Raw genomic sequence first — 17710 nt, forward strand, 5'->3', positions numbered from 1 at the left:
CTCACTTTTTGCCCATGTTTTCCTCTGTTTCCCATATTTCTAAATATATCTTATCCTTTCTATCTCCTTTGCTCAAGTTACTTCCTCTTCTCAGAATGCATTTTCACCTATGAAACTTGTATTTCCCCTCCAGACCCAGATCAAGGAGATCTCCCTCCCCCACTCTGCACCTTCCTTGCCGTGAAGCTCTCCCTAAGGGTCATAGCTAGAGAGACTTACAGTCCCATTTCTGAGTCTCATTAGAACTTCTGGTGACACTCTTAGGACTTTGCTTTGCCTTGGAGTCATTTGAGACTTAATTTCACCCCTTGAGATTTCATCCTTCTTGGGTTCTGTGATACGGTCCTCATCCCAGGGTCTTCTCTTGTAGTGTGCGTGTGTGTGCGTGTGTGTGCACGTGTGTGTGTGTGTATGTGTGTGTGTTTAATGGAATCTATGTACAGAATCACTTTCCTTTCTGAATACCCAAGTTCTGGAGTCAGCCTAGCTTGGGTCCCCATCCTGGCCCTGCCATTTCCTAGGAAAGTCACGTCATTTCTCAGAGTTTTTGTATCTTCAGCCATTACACATGCCCACTCTTCTATGAAGAGCCAGAGACAGGGTATCGTTAGAGGCATTTATAAACTACAGGCTGCCTTGATGGCTAGTGTACTGAGATCAGTAGGAAAAATTTTAAATTCAGTTCTAAGATCCTAAAAAATCGTGCAATGCCAAATAACTGGTTAATTTGAATGTTCTCTTGCCAGTGTGTTGCTTAGGCTTTATACGGTCTCAGGCTTCCTTCTACCTGCGTGTTCAGCCCCAAGTTCTTGTATTTGCTACTCTGGAAGTTAGCTCACTGTATTCTTACTGACTGAAACGGTCCCTTCATTTCTAAAATGGTTTTTGAGATCTACTATGCTACATTATTATGGGTTGAGTTGTATCCCCCCAAAAGATATGTCAAAGCCCTAACTCTTGGTACCTGTGAATTTGACTTATTTGGAAATACAGTCTTTGCCAATGTAATCAAGATGAGGTGATACTGGAGCAGGGTGGGCCTGACTCCAATATGACTGAGCGTCCTCATAAGAAGAGGAGAAGAGACAGAGTCATCGATGCAGAGGGAGGACTGCCATATGAAGATAAAGGCAGAGGTGGGAGTGAGGCTGCCACAAGCCAAGGAAAGCCTGCAGTTACCAGAAGCTAGACGACACAAGGAAGCATCCTCCCCTAGAGGCTTCAGAGAGGGCATGGCTCCACCAACACCCTGATTTTCGACGTCTAACCTCTAAAACTACAACAGATACATTTATTTTTTAGTTAAAATTCCTGAGCTCAGGAGATCCGCCTGCCTCAGCCTCCTGAGTAGCTGGGACTACAGATGCGTGCCATCATGCCTGGCTCAAGTTTCTGCTGTCTTAAACCACCTAGTTTGTGGTACTTTGTTACTGTGGCCTTAGGAAATGAACGTACATGCAAACTGGGAAATTAGCAGAGAATAAGACATGATCCACCCTCATAAAACTTACACGGGCTGCCCTCATCAAATGAGGGAGGCGTGATGACAAACACAAATGAATAAGTATTAAAATGGCTGATTCTGCTAAGTATACTGATGACACTGAACAGGGTCATGTAACATTTCGGTTCTTACCTGAAGGAAGAGAAGCCCATTGTGGGAGACGTAGACAGCAGCCAGATCGCCTAGGGTCTTGGGATGCTGTATGGGAAAATGTTGTCACAGAGCCAGGGTGGCCAAGGACAGACCGAACTGAGTTATTCGAATGGATGCTGGTGACTTGGAAGCACATGGCAGCAATGGAGAAGGAGTGAAGTAGACAGATTCGAGATACCTTGGGATGGTCGAGGCAGGAGATCCTGCCGATACGTTGGCTGTGGAGACGTGAGAAAGAGAGGAATCGAGGAGGAGTCTAGGTTTTTGGCTTAAGCCGAAACCATTTACTTTACTGAAATGGGTAACATTAGTGGGGGCTTACGTCGGGGATGAGAGGGAAGGAATCAAGAGTTCTGTTAGGGTTGAGATGCCTGTTAGATATCTTTCTGAAGATGCCAAGCAAGCCACTGGCTATGTGAGTCCAAAAGTCAAAGTCCGGGGTCCTTCACCCGGTCTGGTGATGAGATCTTTCCAAATATCAAGGCCTGCAGTGAGATTGGAGAGAGTTTCTTTCTTCCTATTGGAATATTTCTTTCTCCAGCGTTATAGCTGGGTAGGTGCCCCCTGGGAGTCCCTGGATAAGTGCTAATGCCAAGAAACTTGCTAAGTAGCACTGAAGTTTCAGATTTCTTCACAAATTATATTGTGCTTCCACAGCTCCCTGCAGCGTCTTCAGAGCGGTGTCCAGCTGCCTCTGCAGAGCTGGGTCTCCTGGGGCTTCCAGGACAAGCCGGGTGGAAGGATGGGGAGAGCTGTGGGTGACCCTGGACAGCATTCCCAGGACTCCAGGCTCCCAGCTGTTTGGCCAATTAAAGGAGAAACCTTTTGCTTTGTACAGACCCACTTCCCACACAAAGAGCTCGGGCGGGGGGTGGGGGAAAGAGCCAGCAGCACCTGCACTCCGGGCAGGCCCAGTCTCACGAGAGGGTGCTGACTCAGAAGCAGCAGTTGCTTGCCCTGGTAGCCTGCAGTCATTGGCACAATCAAAGATCAATTAAAACATGCCATTCTGGTTTGTTCACCCTATGCCAGCCTCTCCAGGCCCTTCCCCTCACTTTCAGCTCCTCCCAGAGTTCTTTGCTGCCTAATTAACTAGGAGCCCAGTAGCCTGAGCAGGACGCAAGCTGTACAGGGGTGAGGAGCACTGCACTAGCAGCCTACGCCCCAGGACCCGCTTTGACTCCACTGTAACTACTCCTGGGACCGTCAGCAAATCATTTAACTCTCTGGGCCTTGGGTGCCTCAACTAGGAAACAGGTGGTGATTGTCCACCTTCCTGTCAGGTGTTTTGGGGAATAATCTTGAGAGTGAAGAATGTACGGCCGGGCGCAGTGGCTCACGCCTGTAATCCCAGCACTTTGGGAGGCCAAGGCGGGCAGATCATGAGGTCAAGAGATCGAGACCATCCTGCCTAATATGGTGAAACTCCGTGTCTACTAAAAATACAAAACTTAACTGGGCGTGGTGGCAGGAGCCTGTAGTCCCAGCTACTCAGGAGGCTGAGGCAGGAGAATCACTTAAACCTGGGAGGCAGAGGTTCAGTGAGCCAAGATCTTGCCACTCTACTCCCGCCTGGGTGACAGGCGAGACTCTATCTCAAAAAAAAAAAAAAAAGTCTATCTTTAATAACTCAATGAAATCGTCTATCTTTAGTAGCTCCACACATATATTTGATGACCGCCGATGTGTGGAAGAGCATTGTCTAAATGTGTAAGATGATAGGTCCAGCCACCAGAGACTTGAACCTCAGAGAGGTTTAAGAAAGGAGAACTTCTCCCTTTAATGGAAGAAGAGGACACCAAACTCACAGGAGACAACCAGATAGACAGTTAGGGTGAGGAGGGTGTTCTCTGAGCGGGGAGGACGAGGAGAAAAGCAGGTTCAGGGGCTCCTCATCCCACAGCACAGCCCCCTCCCCACTCACTGGGCACTTGGCACTCAGTCCTAATGTTTGTCTTGTCCTTACACAGTTCTTCCTGGCAAGGTCCACACGCTGGAGCCAGCAATGGGCTTTGGATGCAGGCTTTTCAGTGAGGGAGAGGGAAGCAGTGAGAGAGAATCACCTGAGACGGTGCCCCTCGGAGAGCGGCAGAGTCATACTCTCTGCTGTGACCTGTCATTAGCAACCCCAGAAGCGCACACAAAGGAGAAGGAAAGAAAATCGTCTACTGACCCTGCCATGTTCTGAGTTCAGTAGACACTTGTCTGGGCCCACAGAGTCTCCCTCCTCCCCTTCTTTCCACTCTTCCTGCCTTTCCCCTTTGTTTCCTGACCAACTTCCTTGAGCCGGGCCTTTTACCCGACTGACTAAGGGAAACTGGCCAGAGTCCCACTCACAGGATGCTTACACTCAGAGGCAGGTAAGTTAGGAAGGAAAAGGACTGAGGACTGAGAGATCACGTCCAATTCAAGAACCCAGGAAGGCTTCCTGGAGGAGCTAGCATTTTGTCCTGAGTCTTGAACACATAGTATTTGTACATGTAGAGACAGGGGAGAAGAAGGGCACACTCACACAGAGGAAGAGCGGGGGCAAGGAACAGGGTTGGGGACGGCCAGAGCACACGAGAGTATTGGTGGTCAGAATGAGTGCCAACTCCCCTGAGGTTGGCTTCAAGATTCAAACCAGGGGTCCAAGGAAAAGGGAAGTGAGGTTTGCATTATCCGGGGACACTCAGAGAAACATTCTGGCCACTTGTTTACCTCTTTTTCTCGTTTCCTTCTGAAAAAGAAGAACATTCAGTAGGCACTTGTCTGGGCCTTTTTCTTCTGAAAAAGAAGGAAAAGAGCACATTTTCTCGTTGGAGACTCATTTATAATTCAGGCAACCTCCTTCAGAGGGAGCAGGTGTTTCTCTGGGATGAAACACCTTGGGAAGCAGAATGTACAAGTAAAAAAAAAGCATGTCACAGCACAGCCAGACAGAGAAAAGCTTGGGTCGAGGCAAGGGCAGAAGGAAGAGGAGGCATAAGAAGACAAGGTAGCAAAAGACAGTAGCATCCCTTCCCACCCCAACATGCTCATGCTCTCCCTCTCTCTTTTCCTCTCTCTGCAAATCTGGATTGACATTACCCCCTTCAACCCCAGGGCCCATAATTCCATCATTAGAATGCCTTTCTTCGAGTCTTAATAGCTCCTCCATCAAGACTAACCCCCCCGACGTTTTTGTTTGTTTGTTTGTTTGTTTTTGTTTTGAGACAGAGTCTCACTCTGTTGCCCAGGCTGGAGTGCAATGGCTCACTGCAGCCTCTGCCTCCCGGGCTCAAGCGATTCTCCTGCCTCAGCCTCCCAAGTAGCTGGGATGACAGGCATGCACTACCACATCCAGCTAACTTTGTATTTTTTGTGGAGACAGGGTTTCTCCTTGTGGGCCAGGCTGGTTTCAAACTCCTGACCTCAGGTGATCCACCCGACTTGGCCTCCCAAAGTGCTGGGATTACAGGCGTGAGCCGCCACCTCTGGCCAGTGCCACACTTTTAAACCATGAGATCTCATGGGCACTCACTCACTATCATGAGAACAGCAAGGGGGAAATCCGCCCCCATGATCCAAGCACCTCCCTCCAGGTCCCTCCCCGACATGTTAGAATTTGACATGAGATTTGGGTGGGGACACAGAGTCGAACCATATCACAGGCCAACAGGGACGCCTTGTGAACAGTGGTGGGTGGCGTGGCCTTGAGGCCAGACACTGTTGGGTTGGGCTCAGGTGAAGTTTGTTGGCGCCTGCATGGAGTTGTCACGGGAGTGAAGGTGGGACTGAAACAAGCAGCCTTTGGAGAGGCCAAAGAGTGCCTGGAGGTGCCTGAGAGGCATCTGGTTCAAGGACAGTCCTGCATCTTATTATGAGCAGCCGTTCCCTTAGTTACCAGTTAGCTCTTCAGCAGGTGTCTGCCTGCTGGCAAACCACCGAAAGCAGGAGCCGGACACACGTGGAACCTGGCCGTGGGTGGAGATGCTGGGAGGCAGTGGGGCCTTCAGGCGAGCTCGCTTCCCCACGCTCTGGCCTGGGTTGAGGTGCAGCTGTGGTATGACCTGCCGGAAAGCCCACTGGGACCTGCTCATGCTTAACTGAGAGGCAGAACCCTCAGCGGGCCTCGGGGAGCACATACAATCCCAAGCAAAGGCATTAAAGGAGTCCTGAGGACCCCGCCTTATTCATGGCCTCCCCGAGGTGGGGAAGATCAATAGCTGTTTAGAAAGAGCTTCAAGGAAGAAATGAGTTTAGATTTTTTTTTTTAAAAAAAAGGAGGAATTACAAATACTTGTTCTCCATGAGAATGAAAGGCTGAGGCAGAATTTCCCCCTAGATTAATAGTGTTTCTATAAACTGTGGATGGACACATGCCAAGGAGGAGCGTCTATAAGTAGAAATTAATGACTAGATTGATTCTTTAATCTAATTTTCTCTTATCTACCCAGAGATCCCGAATTCCAAAAGAGAAAATACACTGTTTTCTAAAACAGATTAGTACCTTCCCTCCCAAAGCACTCAGGAAATGAAAAAGGCTTTTAAAGCTTTAGAGGACAAATTTGAAATGCCACATACTTTTATCTTGGCAGTGAAAGTAAAAACAAGCCGGGATTCCATTTGAGTGGTGCAGGTACCGTGTTTACCTCATACTTTTCTCCGGGAATTCTGAGCTCTGCTGGATGTAAACACTTTCTGCTTTCCCCAAAGAGAAAAGGTGGTCAGCATGATTGGCCCAGTGTGGCAGCCAAGGAAGCAAATGATGGGGAATGATTTGTTCAAAAGAACACAGTGACCGTGTTAGACAAAACTTCTCTCCACTGTCTGTCTTCTTGGCGAAGTTGCAGTTTCAGAATAGAAATTACTGTAAAAACCCTGGATGGGCTGAGCATGGTGGCTCACACCTGTAATCCTAGCACTTTGGGAGGCTGAGGGAGGCAGATCACCTGAGGTCAGGGGTTCAAGACCAGCCTGGCCAACATGGCGAAACCTCGTCTCTACTACAAATACAAAAATTAGCCAGGTGTGGTGGTGTGCACCTGTAATCCCAGCTACTCGGGAGGCTGAGGCAGGAGAATTACTTGAACCCAGGAGGTGGAGGTTGCAGTGAGCAGAGATCATGCCGCTATATTCCAGCCTGGGCAACAGAGTGAGATTCTGTCTGAAAAAAAAAAAAAAAAAATCCCTGGGTTAAGCACCACTCACTGGAAAGGGGGAAAAAGAGTGGCACCGTAGGTCACAGAGGGCCATTCCTTCAGGGCCTGGAAATGTGTTTTTTTCTTTCACTTGCTTTGTCCCCTCACCCTGCAGGACCAAAGCTGAGCACCCCTCTGTGGCTGACAGGCCAGCACTCTACTCACCCTGCAAGGGCTCCCCCGGGCCTCCGGTCACTACCTTTGTTCAGAATCAGGGTGAGCCTTTGCCCCAGTGACCTGGTGTGGCTTGTGTCATGACCTAGTGATACTTGAGTTCAATTCTCCTTTGTTGAGAGCCTTCTATGTGCTAAGTCCTGAGGCTACACTTGGCAGAGGCAGATAAGAGAACCATCTGGTGCTGACTTCAGTGACTGTGGCCCTGGGGGCCCGTGACTCTATGTTATTAGTGGTTTGGGCACGGGGCAGTCAGCATAGTATGGAGGAGAGATGTCCTAGCTTTGGTTTGAACCCCAGCTCTGCCACTCACAGACGCTGGTGTTGAGGTTGAAGAAGCAAGTTGTTGAGCCTGACTGAACTTGGGTCTCCCGACCTGTAAAATGAAGATAAAGGTCTCAGCCTCACGGTGGTGGGGACCAGGGTTGAATTGCATCGTATATGTGAATGTCTGGCACATAGGAGGCACACCATAGTTCTGGTCATTGTCTGATTGGTTTAGTTCTGAGTCTCTGCATGATCCTTGTGCATTAGACTGAAAGCTACGCTTCCCTTGGCTCTGTTTGTCACTCTGGCCTAGGCTTGTAGCTGGCAGGGAGGGCCACATGTGGAAAATTCCAGGCATTCTGGAGCGTGCCTCGAAGCACACGCACTGTTCCCACAGGAAAATCAGGAAGCTTCCAGACTACAGGGCCCAGGCCTCCCATGTGCAGGGTGGGGTGAGGTGGTGTTTGAGCACATTTGTTTTGTTTTGTGGATTTCTTTGGAAATCGGAAAGGGCAGAGGCTATTGCTAAAGAGACAATGTTTTCTGTCTCTGTCCTCCCCACCTGATGTTGTCTATTAGATTTGGGGCTGGGGGAAAGGGATCAGGTCTCCAGAAACTCTAGGTCGGCTTCCTGATTTCATAACTGGCTAGGATAAATTCCTTTAGAAAAAAAAAAAAAAAAATTGTCGGGGGAGGAGAACCCACAGGGTGTGTGGAAAGCAGCATGGCCCTGTCTACCCTATCCACATTGCTTCCCACGGCTCCAGCAGCTGCTGTTCAGATGCCAGCACAGCTGACCTTGACCTTGACAGAGAAGCCCCACCTCCTCTCCCATACCCACTTCCCATAGGGCTGCTTGAACGGAGGGTGCTGCATTGCACTGTTTGTGCCCATGCATGGGCCACACGCAGCCCATGTCACAGGCACAGTATGTGCAGGAGAGGAGTCTGATTGTGTTTGTCTTGGACTGGCCTAGTGGATGATATCTATGGGCATTTTGTTTCCTCAGAAGTCACATAAATACTCTCTTCCTCATATAAGCTGAATTGTGTCCACCCAAATATATAAGCTAAAGCCCTAATCCCTGGTACCCAAGAATGTGACTATATTTGGAGCTAGGGGTGTAAAGGAGCTGATTAAGTTAAAACGTGGCTGTATGGGCTGGGCGCGGTGGCTCAAGCCTGTAATCCCAGCACTTTGGGAGGCTGAGACGGGCGGATCATGAGGTCAGGAGATCGAGACCATCCTGGCTAACACGGTGAAACCCCGTCTCTACTAAAAATACAAAAAAAACTAGCCGGGCGAGGTGGCGGGCGCCTGTAGTCCCAGCTACTCGGGAGGCTGAGGCTGGAGAATGGCGTAAACCCGGGAGGCGGAGCTTGCAGTGAGCTGAGATCCGGCCACTGCACTCCAGCCTGGGCGACAGAGCGAGACTCTGTCTTAAAAAACCAAAAAACGAAAAAACAAAAAACAAAAAAACGTGGCTGTTGGGGTGGGCCCTAACCCAATCTGACTGCTGTCCTTATAAGAAGAGGAAATTTGGGCACACAAAGAAACAGCAGGGGTGCACACACACCAAGGACAAGCCACATGAGGACCCTCGAGAAGGCGGCTGTCTGCAAGCCAAGTAGAGAGGCCTCAGAAGAAACCAAACCTGCCAACATCCTGATCGCAGACTTCTAGCCTTCAGAACTGTGAGAAAATAAATTTCTGTTGTTTAAGCCATCCAATTTGTGGCACTTTGTTTTGACAGCCTCAGCTGCCAAATACTTTCCATTTATGCACAAGTTTTGTTTTTGTTTTTTGTTTTTTGTTTTTTTAATTGGGAGTCCTTTTCTTGAGTTCAAGAGATATATTCGAAGGGGGCTTGTTATATTGAGTAAGGTTTATTGCAAACCACCCCATGAAGTCCTTGGCCAATTTAGAAAAAGATACAAACAAAGCCCATGCCCACTAATGTTGGTATCTTTGCACTGCAGGTCCTAAACTGTAGAGATAATCAGAGAAGATGGATCTATTTGTACTGACACAAAAGGTTGTGCATTTATGAGATTTGTCCTGCCAAGCAGTGCCAGGAAAAATGAGAGATTATGATAGCAAGTTATTCGTCTTAAAAATTGATTTATAAACATCATTAGAGAACTTGACATTTATCTCACTGAAAATATTCTTTCTTTATTTAATAAGAAATATGTTTCTGCCAGTTGTAATTCTAGTTAACCTAATACAATATGCGCTGGGCTTTACTTTTTTCTTCAGTTGTTGATAATTCAATAAACCTTTATTGCATCTGCAGTTCTTTCTGAGGCTAGAAGATTCTAGAATTTCTGACAATAACTTTCTTTTGAAGAGCACTCTCAAAGAAGACTCATAACAGCCCTGTGAGGCGGTATACGTATCATTACTAATAACTAGCACTTGTATAGTCCTTTATCTTTCACAGAGCACATTTATACACACCATTTCATTTAATTGCCCAAGAGGGTAAATGCAGAGAAATTAAATGAATCAGTCAGATACATAGCAATTTTTCACGCTGAGCTTGGATTACAATGCAAGCTAGAGCTTTTTCCACAACACATCATTTTTCTTCACAAATAGAGGTTTTTTAAAATAGTTAAAATGGTGAATTTTATATTTAGATTACTTTTTAATTGATACATAATAATTGTACATATTTGTGAGGTACCTGTGATATTGTGATACTTGCATGCAATGTGTAATGATCAAATCAGGGTAAGTGGGATAGCCATCACCTCAACCATTTATCATTTCCTTGTGTCAGGAACATTCCAATTCTTGTAGCTATTTTGGGGTATGTAATAAGCATTGTTAGTCACCCTACTATGCTACTGAACTATAGAACCTATTCCTTCTAGCTGGCTGCATGTTTGCACCCATTAACCAACGTCTCTTCATCCAGGCTTAGAGTTTCTGTTGTTCCACAATTACCTGCGGGAGGAACTGAGTGGGAGACAAATGGGTCTTAATGAAGGGGTACCATTTGTCAGCAATGGTTCAACTGCAACCCTGAAACTGAATCACATCCCATAGTAATCCTAGAAACTCTTCATGTGCGTGATTGTAAAGTCCAAAAAACTATTATTTTGTGGGTGTCAACTATGCAAATAAATATCTCCACCTTCTTATCTTTTTAAGTAATCTGTTGTAAGTCAGTATCAGAGCTGTCAGAAAACTGATTGAGTTTGACTTCTCTTTGCCCCTAAATGAAGGAGTCAATTGCCCGGATTGAAGCCTAGGGACAGAAGGAAGAGGTGACGGAGGAATCACAGGCAGACTGTCAGTCGCTCTGGGAAGGCACAGTCATGAGCCATCAGTGGCTGTGACTGCTGCTGCTGCTGCTGCTGTTTGCATTGGCAGACTCGGTCTTCGTTTCCACCCAGCACGTTGTCTAAGGACACACTGTCTCTGCTCCCCTGTTCTCACCTTCATCCCGAGCATCCCTGGGTTGCCAGATTTGTCCTCGTCCTGTGTCTTGTTGCTTCATTGCCTCTTCTCCAGCACACTTCAAGAGAAGCGAGCCAGCTAGAGAGGAAAGCTCAGCCTGGCTTTGAGTCGTGGCCAGAACGGACTGAGTTCCAGAGGGACTTGTTTGTATGTTGGGTTAATGACCTCCACTGGTCTAAAGGTTCCATAACTTACTGCTACTCATCCTTCCAGGCCCTGTTAGATGCCACCTCTTCTGTGAGGACTCCCCCGATGCAACATAAAACTCATCTCTCCGTCATCTGTAGCCCCAGAGCACTTTCTTGGGTCCTTCCTCGGAGCACTCTTCCCCACTAGCTCATATTTTGGTTATCTATGTACCCATTTTATCATCCCAATAGACTGAGAGGAGGACTTATTCAGTGCAACCAACCCCAATGCCCAACCAAAAATGCCCAGTGGCGAGAGTGTGAAACTAAATGGAATTCACATGCCCCAAAACGTCAGGGTGAGAGGTACTCCTTAGCCAAAGAGGAGTGCACTGCTTCCTTGAGTGGATGGGAACGTAAATGTTTCGTCCACAAGAGCTGGATGCATGTTTCCTAATGGGAGGTGCCTAATTCAAGCCACCTGCCCCTAAACCAGCTTCCTCCTCTTACTCCCCAGCTGCATCTTTAATTTCTTAATCCTTTTTCCCTCTTGGGTAGGTTTCAGTGGCTCTCATCACCCATCCTACACCCTCCTCCTCCTCTCAGCCTTGGTCCACAAACCCTGGACTAAACTCCAAACACAAAGTGGCCTTCACAGTGTTGACTCATTGACTTCCAAATTCTCGCCGGGGCCCGTGAGGGGCTTACCGAGCAGTCAGGGGCAGCAAAGACTTGGCTAGACTGAGACCTGTTAATGAAGTCTGCTGCTCTGTGAATATCTTAGAAGTGTTGCTACCGATGGGACACCCTTGAACAAATGTTTCAGTTAGGGGCCAGGCACGATCGCTCGTACCTGTAATTCTGGGAATTTGGGAGGCTGAGGCGGGTGGATCTCCTGAGGTCAGGAATTCGAGACCAGCCTGGGCAACATAGTGAAAACCCGTGTCTACTAAAAATACAAAAGTTAGCCGGCGTGGCATTACCGTTGGCGGGCACGGTAATCCCAGTTACTCACGAGGCTGAGGCAGGAGAATCGCTGGAACTCAGGAGGTGGAAGTTGCAGAGATCACACCACTGCACTCCAGCCTGGGCGAGAGAGCAAGACTCCATCTCAAAAAACAACAACAACAAAAAAATCAGTTCATAATTTTTAAGGATGCTGGAAGAGAACTCACAATAATCAATGTCAGCTGCTAAATATCGTTTATCCATGTAGATATTTGCCATAACTGATTTCTCCATAGTCCTTGGGTTCTCTAAAGGTGTTAAATAAACAGTGATGCTGGAACATACTCTAAATCTGAACAGTGCCGCTCCCAGGACCCGGTTCCTCACCCAGATCTGACCCCCTGAGTTCTTCTCTCTCCTCACACGCTAAGCTCTCAATAGCTTCTTTGTTTTGTGGAAGGTTTCCTTAAAACTGCAGGTTGAGCTGCTATGTTCTTGACGCATAGGCAGACAGCAGGCTGTGCACAATTCTTCCCGGGCAATTCATTCTGAGCAAGAGTGATCTTTTTTGAAGCTTGAGAATATCAATATGTGGCTGCTTTGCTAAAGTGCTTTCTGTCTCTCACAGTCAGGGAAATCTGCTTGCCTTGAGCTAGCCTCGAGTTTCTTGTTAAGAGCTAATTTTAGAGCTAATTTGGGTTCCATTAGTATATGGTTCTGTTGCAAATCTGACATTAACATTGGCGGCTTGATGAGTAACCAAGGGAGGAAAAGCCTTTTACCCTAACTGCAGCAGTGCAGGCACATATGGTGTCATTTTTCAAGGAACAGATTTTCGTCTTTCATGCCATCTCAGAGCTGTTTCCCTCTGAAATTACCAGCTCTAATTTAATGCAGAACATGCCTGGATGTCACTGCAGAGATCTAGTTAAACTGAGAGAGCTGGCAGGTCCCACAAGTTTGCAAAAACAGTGTTCATTGGCACAGTGTAATACCTCCCAAACCCAAGCTCACAGGCTGGGAATCAGCCACCAGCAAGTGTGGGGGTCGGCTCTTGCGGTCTCCCAGCGTCTTCTGAGTCAGTGCTACCCAGAATCCCAGGCTTGGGTTGATGAGGAGGGACAGAGCCTTCCTTCCCTCCTTCTCTGCCTCTGCCCTCAGAATGAGCAGGATTTCGTGATTCTCTTCCTGCGGCTGGGACTCTGCTTCCACAGACTCTTGTAAGGGGAGGTTAAGGCGTTTCCCATTTCACCCCATGACCAGCTGCCCACGTGCTTGGGGCCAGATGGCTTTAACCGAGATCCGTGACTCCAACTGTGGCTGTGGCAGGGAGGACAGGAGAACTGCTTGCTAATCTGAACTGGTCACTGGCTGGAGGACCCTGTTTCCTGAGCCTCCACTTTCTCACCTGTGAAAAGAGAGAATTCTGAGAGTCTCTAATATCTCAGCTTAATAGCCCGTAATAGTAACTCGCATTTATCTAACTTTTTACATTTTTCTGAGAACTTTAATTTGTGTTCTGTCCTGTGATGATGACAACACCCAGTGAGGCAGGCATTCCTGTCTTCACTTGGGAAGTTCTGAGTCAGAGAGGTGAGGAAACTTGCCCAGGCTCACCGAGCTGGTAAGAGGCAGAGATAGACTAGAACCTCGTTGGCCTCACTCCCAGTTCAAGGCTCTTAGAATCAACAGATGGTATCAGAAACTAAGCTTTGAACACTGCATTCCGTGACCAGGGGTCATCTTGGAGAGCAGACAGCCGTGCCCCACAGGCCTCCAACTGTTCAAACTTTTCCAAGGTGAAAAGACTGCACGACGACCTGGGAAGTTATATTATTTCTTTGGGTCATGCAGTATTAGGAATGAGCACCCCAGGAGAGGCTGAAAGATAGTAGGAAAAGTATGGGAACTGGTTCCAGTCTTGCCTCTGTCTCAAGTCACTGTGTGACCTTGAACAAGTCACTTGGCCTCTCTGAGCCTTAGTTCCTAAAAGAGGCAAGTGGATGAGCTATTCTCCAAAGTAAGTTCCCTGTGGAGAGGTCTATGGTTCTATGGCAACAGAACCAAATAACACAGCAGCAAGTATAAGATCGAGAGCAGCCTCCATGCCCAAGATTCAAATTCTGTAAAAGGAAAATGCTCCAAGAAGTTAAAAACTGAAGTTGTTCTAAACAGCAACCAAAGCAAGTTACTCCTGTAAGTGACCAGCCAAATCCTAAAACAGGGGTCACAAACTGAAATCCTATAGGAGCCAGGCAGGGTAAGAATCAGAGAGGCAGACACAGCATAGGACAACGGAGCATGGTGGGGACTGAAGCAAACTGGCAAACATGCCTGACTTCAAAAGGGACAGTGACCACCCAACTGCAGCCAAATGTTGTGGGGCGGGAATGTGGATACAGGGTCAACAAGCTTCCAACTTTTCAAGACAATTGAGAATCTGAATATTCATGTGAAATATCCTAATTTTTAAACATTGGAAACAAACCCAAAGACTTAAAAACCCTTTCATGCCAGACAGAATGTGTCTGCTAGCCATATGCTGCCCGAGTGTGCTAACATCTTCTCGGGTGGTTTGTGTCTATCTTTGCCTTAAACAATTTCAGGGAGCCTGTTTCCTGGCCTTCCTTGGGAGCATGCTGCAGTGGTGACCTGCTTGAACCCTTGCAAGTCAACAATACTTTACATCACGCAAATCCCATTTTCCTCTCTGTGGCCTTTGAGGCTGGACCCCTGGCAGGGGCCAGCATGCACACCCGGTTCCCGCTCTGCCTGCCTGAAAATAACCTTCTCCAGAGAGACAAACAACAGTGGGAGGGGAAAAGGACGATTTGGCCTTGCCATGGGGGTAAAACAGATGAGGTTATTTTTTTCTGCCATCATGTCTACTTTATTGGATCACATAACCGTTTTTATTGTTCATTTAGGTACAAATTAATTGCTATACAAATGAACAGAAACGCAGAGGAATCCCTCGCCATGACTTGAGCCTCAAACGGCAATTACTTGGCTTTGTAAAATCTAATAGAGCAGATATCAGTGAGCTGTGGCATCTTCTCAGGCCTAATCCCTGCTAATGGGAAGAGGGATGTCCCTGGAGATTCCTTAACAACCTGAGTAAACCTGGGGTAGCTGTTTCACAGATTCCAGGGCCCCTGTGTCTGCCTCGCTTCCTCTTTCCAAGCACGATTGAATAAAGGTATTAGATGATTTGACAGTATTCTCGTGGACTGTTTCTTTCTCCCCCTGAAGGATTTTTTTTTACCACACTCTTGTGATTCTGTACTTATTTTTTCTCTTCAGAGCCACATGTAAGACGTCAGACCTGGCAGGCACTTTAGAGAGACCCGGGTCTTTCTGCCACCAGGCAGCATCCCCTGTCCCCCAGCCTGGGTGTGAGAGCCCTCCCAGGTGCTCCCAAGTACTGGCTCCTTCAGGGTCCTGATCATGCTGGGCTGGAACTGTCTAGTTATTTGACTGTGTCTTCAGTCAAATGGACTATAAACACCTCAAAACAGCCCAAATGGACTAGAAACATCTCAAAAGCAGGGACAACATCTTCCCCACTCATTGCCCTCTGCTCAGGGCATGGTGGCCGTGGTGCAAGGGTAGTGGTATAAGCAGCAATGCTCAGAAACTAAATTGAAAAGCTGGCTGCACCGGGCGCGGTGGCTCACGCCTGTAATCCCAGCACTTTGGGAGGCTGAGGTGGGTGGATCACAAGGTCAGGAGTTCGAGACCAGCCTGGTCAATATGGTGAAACCCCATCTCTACTAAAAATATAAAAAATTAGCCCGGTGTGGTAGCTCACATCTGTAATCCCAGCTGCTCGGGAGGCTGAGGCAGGAAAATTGCTTGAACCCAGGAGGTGGAGGTTGCAGTGAGCCAAGATCACACCACTGCACTCCAGCCTGGGCGATAGAGTGAGACTCCATCTCAAAAAAAAAAAAAAAAAAAGAAAGAAAAAGAAAAAGAAAAGAAAAAATCTGGCCAAGCCCCTCACTTTATCTGTGCTGGTAGCACCCCAGTGAAACCTCCCACAGATACCACACAAGTAATTTCCTCCTTTGAGCCACAGACTTTTATAATTTCCTGCTTAATTTTGTCATCTTCCATGTAATAGTAAAAGCCAAAATATCCATCTAGAAATAGTTTCTTAGTTTCCATTTGCCAAATCAATTCCATCTCTCTTAGAAATAAAATATAGTTACTTTTTGATCAAATGAAAAGATATTGTGTAACTTATGAAATTCTACTGTATAAAATAATCTTTTTAAGAAGAAAGAAAGTTCCTTAATGAACAGCAGTCAATTCTAGACTCTAGATTAAATCAAAAAAAATTTTTTTCCTTGCCCTTGGAATAGTTGTACTGAAAACTGTTTTCAAGCTTCTGTGATAAGATTTTAGATTCTCATCACAAAAAACTGAAGGTATTGTATTACTAGTTTTCTCTAAACTTTATAGCCATTCAAGAGCCTGTTATAATTCAGAGAATTTTTGACTCACTTGCAGGAAATGTTCTTAGTCTACATATTTTACATTCCAATATAAAAGTCCTTAACTTTTTATCAGAAGTGGTTTAAAGCATCAAAGGTAAGCTAGTCATAATGACTTTCTTGTTTTTCTTGATTTCCTTATAAAGGTTAGCTACATGGGTGCATTCAATAGGCTTTTTCTGTTTTTAAGCCTGTAAACTGCTATGAAGGGCTGTTTTGTGCATTATAGGATACTGAGCAGAATCCCTTGGCCGCTATTGACTAGATGCCAGTAGCATCCCACTCCCCAACCCAATTATGTCAACCGAAAAGGTCTCCATACATTTCCACATGTTCCCGGGGCGAAGGGGAATGCCCCCGCCCCAGTTGAGAACCACCATCATGACCCATCCCCATCAAATATCTACAGGATGCGGCCACATGAGGTTCCTCTCAAAGACCAAATCATTTCTGGATGCTCAATACATTAAATTTATATACAGTGACACCTTTGTCCGAAAGATGCTAGAATTCTTGAATAATCAATTTCAAGGAGCTTGTAGTTAATTTAGAAACACGACCAGGCTCCACTTCACTATAATGCAAAGGAAATAGGGATTCTGGCTACTGAGTGAATAGAAACGTCCTTTGATGACCTGGGGATTCAAGGGCCATCCTTCTGAACATGGTTTGTTCTGTCGCAAGCATGTAATGAAGTTGGACTGCACTGGCTATGTGTGGATTCCAGGGGAGTCCCTGGAAGCTGCTGGTATTTTGTTGTTTTAGAAAATAAATCCTCGATTTGTTTTTGATTTCTTATTAACCTCTTCTTCCTAAAAATAGTACAAAAAAATTCCAGTCACCTAAGAAACTAAATTACTTTGTGCTCAAGAATTCAGGGGTTTTTTTTGGCTGAAATTGTTCTAGCATTTTCCTTTTGAGGTAAAATAGACATCTAAAATTTACCAAGTTTACTATTTTTAAGGGTACCATTCAGTGCTGATACATTTATATGCTTTTTGTCCCCTTATCCTCCCCCTCCCTCTACCCTTCCCTGCCTCTGGTAACCACCGTTCTCTTTTCTACCTTCATGAGATCTGCTTTTTGAGCTCCAGCAGTTCTAGTGTTTTATAAAGGATTCTGCCATTGGAAACCGCTTGGTTTGAGGACAGCATTCCCCTCACACTCAGGCCTCTCAGGAGCGTGGCGTGCATCACGGATACAATTATACAGCGACGTGTACACCTGGTTCGGATCCGGGTGAGGCTTTCCCTCCTGATCTCACCCCTCCTGATCACATCCCTCCTGACCACACCGCTCCTGATCGCACCCCTCCAGACCGCATCCCTAAGAACTGCATCCCTCTGGCCCTCACCCCTCCTGACCGCATCCCTCCTGACCACATCCCTACAAACTGCATCCCTCCTGACC

This window comes from Piliocolobus tephrosceles, chromosome 2 (genome assembly GCF_002776525.5).
Source record: "Piliocolobus tephrosceles isolate RC106 chromosome 2, ASM277652v3, whole genome shotgun sequence".
In the NCBI taxonomy this organism is placed as follows: domain Eukaryota; kingdom Metazoa; phylum Chordata; class Mammalia; order Primates; family Cercopithecidae; genus Piliocolobus; species Piliocolobus tephrosceles.